This window comes from Durio zibethinus, chromosome 6 (assembly GCF_047325235.1).
Source record: "Durio zibethinus cultivar Kanyao isolate XHJ-2024 chromosome 6, ASM4732523v1, whole genome shotgun sequence".
In the NCBI taxonomy this organism is placed as follows: Eukaryota; Viridiplantae; Streptophyta; class Magnoliopsida; order Malvales; family Malvaceae; genus Durio; species Durio zibethinus.
In genome coordinates this window covers 29,183,424-29,193,487 of record NC_143167.1, presented here as the reverse complement: position 1 = coordinate 29,193,487, position 10,064 = coordinate 29,183,424, and the positions used below count along the sequence as shown (strand labels likewise).

General features: G+C 31.0%; 1 pseudogene across 1 annotated transcript; it reads right to left on the bottom strand.

Annotated features, from left to right (window-relative positions):
* Positions 1 to 2,994: 2,994 nt before the first annotated feature.
* LOC111285184 (protein SLENDER RICE1-LIKE 1 pseudogene) lies at positions 2,995 to 5,126 on the bottom strand (annotated as a pseudogene). The gene has a single exon (XR_016343010.1). The product of XR_016343010.1 is annotated as a protein SLENDER RICE1-LIKE 1 pseudogene (transcript).
* Between the last annotated feature and the right edge of the window lie 4,938 nt (positions 5,127 to 10,064).

Genomic DNA, 10,064 nt, shown 5'->3' with positions numbered 1-10,064 from the left:
AAAACCTTCTAATTTTTTACATAATATTTTTACATTATAAAAAATAAAAATGTATTTAAATTAATCATATTAATTATTTTGACATATAATAATTTTCAAATAAAATAAGCATGAAGAATATAGTAAAAAATTAATTAAAAAAATGACAATTGGATATTTGTCATTTAGTTATTATAATACTTACATGTATATTAAACTTAATTTTACATATTTGTGGAAACATAATGTTGACAAATTTATGATTCATTTTAAATTAAAAATTATTTATAATAAGTAAATATAAATTAGAGAATTATAATTTTTTTATAATTAAATGTCGTAATATTTAAATATAAATAACTTTTGTAATTATATTTCAATATAAATACATAGAATAAAAAATAACATGTATTAATACAACAAATTTAAATTTAAAAAGACCAAATTAATTTTTTTTAAAAAAATTTAAAACTATTTTGAAAATAACATAAATCCAACGGCCGATGAAACCGTCGATTTCATGTATATAGGATAATTAATGTAGTGTAGCTAGCAAGTAATTCAAACAAAGAGGACCACATTGGTATAATGGCATTCCCTGTACGTTTAATGTGGGACCTTCAAATTTGATGGTGAAATCTTTAATTTAAGATGGGTCAATTTCACTTCAAATTGACGCCTTTTTTTAATTTAAAAAAAAATCAACAAATTGAATTAACCCATTTTAACGGTTCTCAAGTGAGTGAGAAAATAATTCGATATCGCTGTCGTCACGTGAGAAGAAATTGACTCGTGAACATGCTGGGAAACCAGCATTTGTGGGCCCCAAATATTACTACATATTAATTGGGCCCACTTTGGTTTGGGAAGATCCGAATTATGAAATACTACGTGAATGATGAATCCTTTCCTTCGACTCGGATCCGGGTTCTGTCCTCTCAACCCTCTACTCAAAGATGAATCCTTACAATTTTGTAGTAATAATTGTCTTTGTTTAAAAAACATCGATAATAGTACTATTTACTTCAATTATTTCTTGTTATGGAAATGCATGTTCTTAATTTATCATTATTATTATTATTTTTTTTTTTTTTGGTAAAAAAATAGTACAAGTAACTTTGATTTGAGAAAATTGGACAGTAAACAATCTATCATTGGATTCTTTTGATTAAAAATGAAATTGAACATTATTTTCTAAATTACATTGAATGGATATCATGTCATGATGGACAAAACCAAACACTTTTTAGTTGGGTGGTCATCACATGCAAAACCGACAATCTCCTGGTGAAGTACCAAACTTTCAAACGCAAGGGTACGGTTTTTGAATAATGCTTTTGTGGTGTAAAACCTTAAACACAGTTTTGTAACTACCAAATCAAAATCATGTCAGCATTAGCATTTTTCTTAGCAATTAAGTGGTGAGTGATAATCTGGGAATTGGAGTACTCAGGCACATTGAAGGCAACGAGACATTACAGTTTGCAGGGGAAAGACAGGTCTCTCATGTGAGTAGTCTTCCTCTCTTTGCCATCTCTGGCCGTCTGGGCTCTGGGTGTGCTCTGTCTCATTATTTCGGTAAGGGGTCCCCCGTTCGCTTAATTTCCTAGCCTTTTTTCTTTTCATTTTGTTTCAGAAAACGCACATGCATCGATCATCTCCTCACTCTCTCTCATGGTACCATTACATTAAAGCTATATATACATGCCTTAAATACCTAAACAAACATAATAATAAAGCAAGAATCAACCCCTTTGGCCTCTCATTTGTTTCCATCAAACATAACCCATGTGGTTGTCATCCATTTTCATATTCCTGCCATTTTAAGTACTTAACTCAACTTACATTAGCTTTTTCAAGTTTCTATTGCGTCTAAATCCATTGGTTTTTGCTATTTACTTTCATTAAAAATGAAAGAGAAGAAAACTTTGTCTAACTTGGATGGAAGATACCGCACTAGTGCGTTATATTTGGTTAACCATCAGCTGATAGCCTACTAAGAGAAGGTTTTAACGTGGTTGAAGAAAGAAAAGTAGCCATTGCCATATGTGGTTCCTTTTTTTTTTTTTTTTTTCTTGCATAAGGATTTGGCAGATTCAATGGCCTACCCACCCACGATCCATCCATCCATGATTCAATTGCCACAAACACCAGCAGCACTCATCATCTCTTTGAGAAAAAAAAAAAAAAAAGGAAGTGCGGTGGTTGGATGAGAAATTTGGGTCATGTTTGGTCGCAAGCAGCACTCACAACCTGAAAAAGGTCTCTGAAGAAATTCCCTAGTTTAAAAAGTGTGAGGTACCCCTCGGCCTTTGATAACAACTTAAATCAACACACAGACACGATTATTCAAAGAACAGCCCCTTCTATTGGTTCAAATCAAATTAAATTTAATTTGATTTTTTTAATATTATATAATATTATAAAATTTAAAAATTTAATTTGAACTTTCATATAATTTAATTTAAATTAAATCAAATTTTATTCGATTTGATTCAAATTATTTTTTATTATTTATTTATTATTTTAATATATTTAAACAAAATTAAATATAAAATTAATAATTTTATTTTATAAAATTTTAAAATAAATATAAAAATAATAAAAATATATTATTCAATTTGATTTTTTTATTTTTACTTTTTAATTTAAAATTTAATTTAAATTTAATATTTATATTTAATTCGAATCATTAAAAAAAAAAACCTATTCAAAATGAAAATTACAATTTCAAATCGATTTTAAACTTTTATTTTTTCACCCCTAGCTCTTACGTTATATGACACATGATCTTCATGGCAATCCCAGATTCTGCATTTCATTCTAGCTTAACATCAACACTGAAGATAAAATCAGTTCATGCAATTTTTTTAGTCCCTAAAATGTCATTTTCTATAAGAAAATTGGAAAAATGTCATTTTCTAGTTTAAAATTCAAAACTTTAATTGGGTTGTAAATGGAGATAGCACTTGATAAAACTCTAACCCTAACGCTATGTCTAACCAACAAATTAAATTGATATGAATCCATCTCATCATCTTGAATTCTTGTCACGGGACCAAATTGACCGATTTTAAAGATAACTGCAAAAAGTGGGTAAACAAAAACACGTATGAAACATCCTAGCTAGGAACAGATTTCTCCTGAAGTAAAATCTCATTGCAAATAGCACCGATAAAAGCTGTAAAAAAAAAAAAACTTTCCAAAAATAACCAAATTACCCCGAATTTACAGCAAGACTATTAGGATGACTGTTGATTATCCCAAGCCGGGAACTCAGCGGAAGCATCGGGCACGGCATGCCAAGCCGAAGCCGCAATGAGAGGGCGGCTATGCCAGCCCAGAGTCAAACACCCTTCATTTTCTTCGACCGAATATCCCTCCGCCGAGAACAAAGTCAACAACATGCTAGCTTGTTTAAACGCGTTGGACCCCAAATGTAATGGCTTAAACCCGGCTGCACTCAGCCGAGTCCGCCACTTGGCCAAGGGCTCGTGTCTTTCCACTCGAGCCGACCCTTCACAGCTCACCACGTTGGCTATTTCTCTCTGTATGTATATCTCGGCTAAAGCTTTTTCCGGTTGAACGGTGCAAGCTTCTAAAGAATCAAACATTGTTGAATAATAATAAAGAGCTTCCGTGAACCGGTCCAAAAAAAGGGGTTGGTTGTGGTTTGCTTCTTGTTCAACGACGGTCATAATTTTCGGGTTTAAGCTTCGGATCCAACTCAAAACCGTTTCGATAGGATAATTTCGGGTCGGTTCGGATCCGAGCAAACGGTGAAGCTGCATGATTGAGTTAACTGCCACCGCCTCTTTTGGATTTACCCGAAGCATCCATGGCTTAACGTCTTCGAGCCTGGAAGCGGCGACTCCACGGAAGAAGAAGCGGATGTTGACGGACCGAGCCAACTCGGCGAGTCGTAAACCGATTTCGCGAAGCGAGTCACGGCCATCTGGAGACGGCGGTCCAATGCCGGTCAAACGGAGTAAAGGAGGTCCATCGGGACGTAAAGCGAGGGCTTGTATCAAAGCTGGCCATTGTAAGCCGTGCATCAAATTGAAATCCACCACGTGGACGCAATCGTGACCTTCAAAAGCTTCGAGAATCGCCTGATTGGCCGTGAAGTGAGCGAATTTCAAGTATGGACACGCTTCGTAAAAATGATGATACAAAATCTCGTTCTCAAGAACAGAGCCACCGTTGACAGAGCCACCGCCAATTCCTTGGTAGATACGGCCGCTCAAAGCATCGATAAAATGTCCAGCAACTTTACCGATACCGCAAACGGTGTTGACACGAGTGAGTAACCCTTTCATGTCGTCGATCAATGAAGTAGCCAATGAAAGGTCACCACGTTGGACGCAGTCCGCACATGTCATCAACATGTGAACCAGTCTTATACCGGAATCTTCTTCCGTGGCCGTTACAACCGTCAATTGATTATTCAAACTTTGTTGCTCGTAACAAATATTCTGGTGCACCTGCGGGTTTTGAGGTTCGGCGGTGGTCCACGCGTTGCTTACCACCGCCTGATTGGGTACGGGATCCATGATGAATTCAGAAGGGCAAGTAGAAGGATGAACGAACTCGGATAGGAGCGAGTCGACCCAGGAGCCAAGATCGGAAGGGTTATAGTGGATAGCATCGGTAGCGAGTTGGGAGAAATCTGCAGGGGAATTACCCATGGCGTTTTCGAGTCGTTCCAGTCGCTGAGCTACTTGCAGGAGCTCCGATGACCGGACTTTGTATCCAGCGCCGGCGAGAAGTCCATCAATATCTTGCTGCTGTGGCGATGGCAGTGGTTTGGAGGATGATGATGAGGAGCTGCCGCTGCTACTCCCCATTGACGTGGCGAAGTCGCACAGCACCATGATTCAAATTTCTTTTCTTTGTTTTCTTTTTTGGCACTAAAAAAAGATTAAAGTTCGAAAATCATCAAATAAGCTGCAGATTTATCATGCCCAGATTTTCACGAGAGAAAGAACGAGTAAGAGTGGGAGCTGGATTGAGCAGAGAAATGGATGAAAAAGAGGTGTTAACAGAAAAAGGGCAGAGCTTTCGATTTGAGAGAAAAGTGAAACTGAGAGGTTGGAGGGGACGACGTGTACTTATGAGGTTGAGGTGTATCTATCTTTTTAGATAATGATTTTTGCTGTCACACTTCGTTTTCTTTTTTACATTTTAATTTGGTTCATTATTATTAGTGGAATCTATCTATTTGATTTAGAAAAAAAATTAAAAATAAGATTATGAAAAGACTAAGTGAAAGTGAAGTATGAGTTAATAAATAAGAAATTAAACAAAATGAATGGAGGAGTTTATGTTTTAAAGATATATTAGTTCGCAGTTACAGAAAAAAATTAATTAATGCAAAAATGATAATTAAATATAATTTTTTAAAAATAAAAATTAAATAATTCTTAAGCGACATCCATAACCGGACCCATTATTATTTTTTATTTGAAAGATAATGAAATGATTAACATGGGCAGAAATACTTTAATACTCGTATTATATGATAGGGTCAATCATGATGATAAAATAATAATTAAAAAAGAAGAATTGATTTTTTATTATATTAATAATGAAAATGACCTTTTAACCATATTGGACGATTGATAAAGCAAATTAATTAATTAATTGAACAAAATATTAATCAATACTAGTTTTATTTTCAAGCTTATTTAAGTCACATATTATTAATTTGGTTGGAGAGCTACTTTGCTCTTTCTCGTAAAATTATATGTTATCCTCAAACTCCTCACCAAGTCATTGTTTCCTCCTACTATGTTCATATCATAATTTTCATCATCAACTTTTCTTTTTCATTTATTGTAGAAAAAGAAAATTCTTCAGAGTGAAACAGAGAGCAAAAGAGGAATATTTTTCCTGAGACATGTGTCACAATAAGACATTAACAGGTGTTGTTATTGATGAATAATAATAATAATAATAATAATAATAATTATTATTATTATTATCAAATACACTTATTGAATTTTTTAGGCTCCCAAATAAAATAAAATTAATAGAATGGCATGGATTCTTTTAAGTATATTAATAAATAAAAATTAATTAAAAAATGAGATATGTCTTATCTTTTAATTTCAATTATAAAATTGTAAATTTTTATTAATAATATATCAAATAATTTTTCTAATAATAATAGAGTTAATGTTTGATATAATATTAATATAAAATTTTAATTTTATAAACGAAACTAAAAAATTAATAAATGTATCTTTTTTAATTTTTTTAAATATATTCTAAATATGTATCATCATATTAATTTTATTTGTAAAAACTAAAATTTCAACGATAATGAATGAAATAATTTTTAATAATAATAATAATAATAATAGTATAAATATATTATATCTATATTATTATATTTATTGTAAATATAATTTCATTCATTATATTTAATTTTTTAAAATATATCCTAAATGTGAGTTACATTACTAGTTTTATTTTTAAAGTCTGGAACTTCACTTATAATGAATGAAATAATTTTTAATATAATAGTATAAACAAAAATTTCAGTCTATATCAATCCAAGTAATAGGTTAGTTGCACAATGGAGAGAGGGAAAGATTTGTTATTTATTGAGATAGAATATCTGCAACTTGCCTGTTTAAAAAATTAGAAAAAGGGTTGGGGGCTGTCGAAGAAGGGGGAAAACCCTAGTTCAATTGAAGGCAAGTACATTGATCTCATATCTGCAGGCACAAAGCATTAAGCCCCGAGGAGGGGACATCCCATCTAAGAGTCGAATAAATCAAAATAGTGCTTACACTTAGTTAGGTCTGCTCAAAAATAATAATAAAATAAAATAAAATAATCAAAAATTGATTTGAAATTTAGTGTTTGATTCAATTTTAGATTAGATTATTTATTTATGACGTAAAAACCAAAAATTCTCTTAATCAAATAGAACTATATTTCTTTATTAGTTTTTTAATTATTAAAAAAGAAAAGATGTTCCAATGATGACATGGTTTTAAGATAACTAAAAAATAAAAGATGGATAAAAAATAGACGAAAGAAGTATTTTAATGCATATATTTGATAATTTACAATTATGTTTTTTTATTAGTGCATTTAGAACAATCCTTTTTCATTATCGACATCCGTAATATGAGTACATTAAAATTTAGTTAGTATTCATTATAACTATAATAATGTAAAACTAATTATGATTAAATAATAAGGGTGGTAATGTATTGGATTGAAAAAGATTTTCGTCTATTTTGATTTTTAATAAATCATACCCAATTCTGATCTAACTTGAAATTGGATTATTATTTTTAATACTTGACATATATATGTATAATTAGTGTTTGACTTGTATCTAATTCAAAATTAATTTAATAATTTAAATTTAATATTATATTTATAAAATATTAATTTTTAATATAAATTATATCTCAATCATATATAAATATAATATTTTAAATTAAAATATTATATAATAATTTTATTAATATATGTAAGTATAAAATTAAATAAATAATAAAATATATTTATTTATACACATATATATCTATGGACGAGTCGAGCTAGATTATCTTAAAACCCCTTTTTGATCCTACCATGGTTTATTTTAAAAATACCTGATCTACCTACAACCTAACTTATGATTTCAAAAAGTATTTTTTATCAAATAAAAATTAATCGAAATTTATTAAATACACATTGTTTTAACACAATGATAAATGATTAAATGACAATGCTTTGGCACTAAAAAAATACTAACATATTCTCTCTCATCCCTGTCATAGGAAGTGAAAAAAGTGAGAGAGGGAGGGAGGGAATTTCGTTGTTCAATTGTTTGGCTACAATTGTGCAAAACCAGGTTACTACATGAAAAGCTGTTCAATTGGAGTTACAAAACCATTTTACAAAATCATCCAATGAACAAGAGTTGTAAAGAATCGTGTGAAGGGGCTCATAACTAATGTGGTCCATAACATGTAAATATATAAAGGGAAATGTGTTAAAATACTGCCCATGTTCGGGAGTCTTGGACCATTCCAAAAACAGAGCCCCCGAAAGACTCAAATATGGAGATTATTGGTTCACAGTACCATATTTTTTGAGAGTTGGGAAAATTTTAAAACCCTTTTGCATGAGAACAGTACCACACCGGAAAATCAATGAGATCTAGGTCATAGGAAAACACAAGATTTTGCCATGGTTAAAAATGTTGAGTGGATCCCTTCACCATCTATTAAAAAAAAGGGCAGAGCTGCTATCTGGTCCATTAGATAACAAGGAATTTGGGACCAGTTTTCAAAACCCGAAAGGCTCAATTTTAAGACTTAAAATTTGGGGAAAAAAGGGAGAGAGATATATGTTTTGTGGGTATAAAGTATAAACACAAAACATAGAAAAGAGAAAGGAAAAAAAAAAAAAAAGAAATGGGGATCCTTTCTTGCGCTTTATGTTGTGGGTGGCGCAGGCTGGCTGGGCTGGCTGGGCTGGCTGCTTTTGAGGAAGTGAAAGGGGAAGGGGAATTGGGACCAGCATTTCTCCTTAAGAGAACATGTTGTATTTAGGACAGACACCTAAATTGTGTGTCCGATTCCGATCTTTTAGCTGACACCATCACGTTATGGCACCTGTGATTTTATTGGCAACAAGATTCATGAAACAGAGAGAAAGCAAAAAAAAAAAAAAAAAAAATCAACTCGACCTGTCTTTGGGCTTGGCATTTGCACCCCATCTTTCACAGTTTACAACCTCCAATTACCAACCTTGTTGCAGATTCTGTACTTGATTCTCAATTCATTAAATACATATTTTTTTGTTTGTTTTTAATGTGTGGTAATACCAAGAATTCCATTTCCAAACATGCATAAAACTTTTGAGGTTTGAATTTCTTTTAGTTGGAATGAGTACAAATGAGGACCAAATAAAGTATTGAAACATGATAATGAGACGAAAATATCAATATAATTAATTAATCTTATCAGATAAGATTTATAATTATATATTACTTTATCAACAGTTTAAATTTCAATGAATAGTTAGAAGAATAATTTAATTCTATATATAATTATCAAAATTGAGTTTTGTTTAGGGTTCTTCCATGTAGCCCTCAATCTATTTAACAATAGGTTGCATTACATTTTGCTGACCCTATTTTTGTCTTATATTATTAACAATTTAGCTTATAGTGGTAAACATTAAAATTTTACTTAGCAGGAGGGATAGAAGGAAATAAAGATAAAATAAAATATATTTGATATAATGGTTAAGTTTGTAATCTACTTTATAATTAAATTCTTGTGTTGAAACCATCTTTAATCATACTAAATTGATTAGATCAAGCCTACTTTTGAACTTATGAGTACTTTTGACTAGGGATGGTAGCTTAGTTTGAAATCGTCGGATTTTGATCCGAGTTGATTTTATAAAGTTGATTTTTTTTTTGAAAATCGAGTTTCAGATCGAATTTTAGATAAATCCATTATAGATATTTTATTTTATTCAAAATTTTTTTGAGATCAAAAACAGGTTTTGACCATAAGTTGGGCTCAATTGTGAAGCTTTTGGCCCAATAAATTTTTTTAAAAATTTTAAGTTTAATTTGATTTAATTTTTGATTTAGTGTTTTTTTTTTTTCAAAATGTCAAAAAGTTAAAAAAGAAAAAGAAAAAAAAATATAAATAAACGAGGATTTAAGATTCAATCCCAAAAATCAAGCTTGGGTAAAACTAGAAACTGAATCACATGAATTGTTGACCTAAATAAGAAAGAATTAAGAACCAAAAATCAAAAACATGATCGGATCTGTTGGTGATAGATCCAATCTCAATCATTCAAGAAAAATCCTTAAAATTATTGTCCAAAATTCTCTATAAACCAACAACAAGCACACATAAACAAAAAAAAAATGATAGAAAGAAATTATACAAAAAATATCAGAGGCTTTGGATTTGTTCTGGGTTTTCTGGATTTGTGTTTTTAACTGGGTTATATTTGGGATTACATGGGAGTTTTTAGGGTTTTGATCTTTTTATTTTCTAAGTTTTGACCTTCAAAATGTTTGAAGGGTTGCATTTCAATTTTGGGATTCT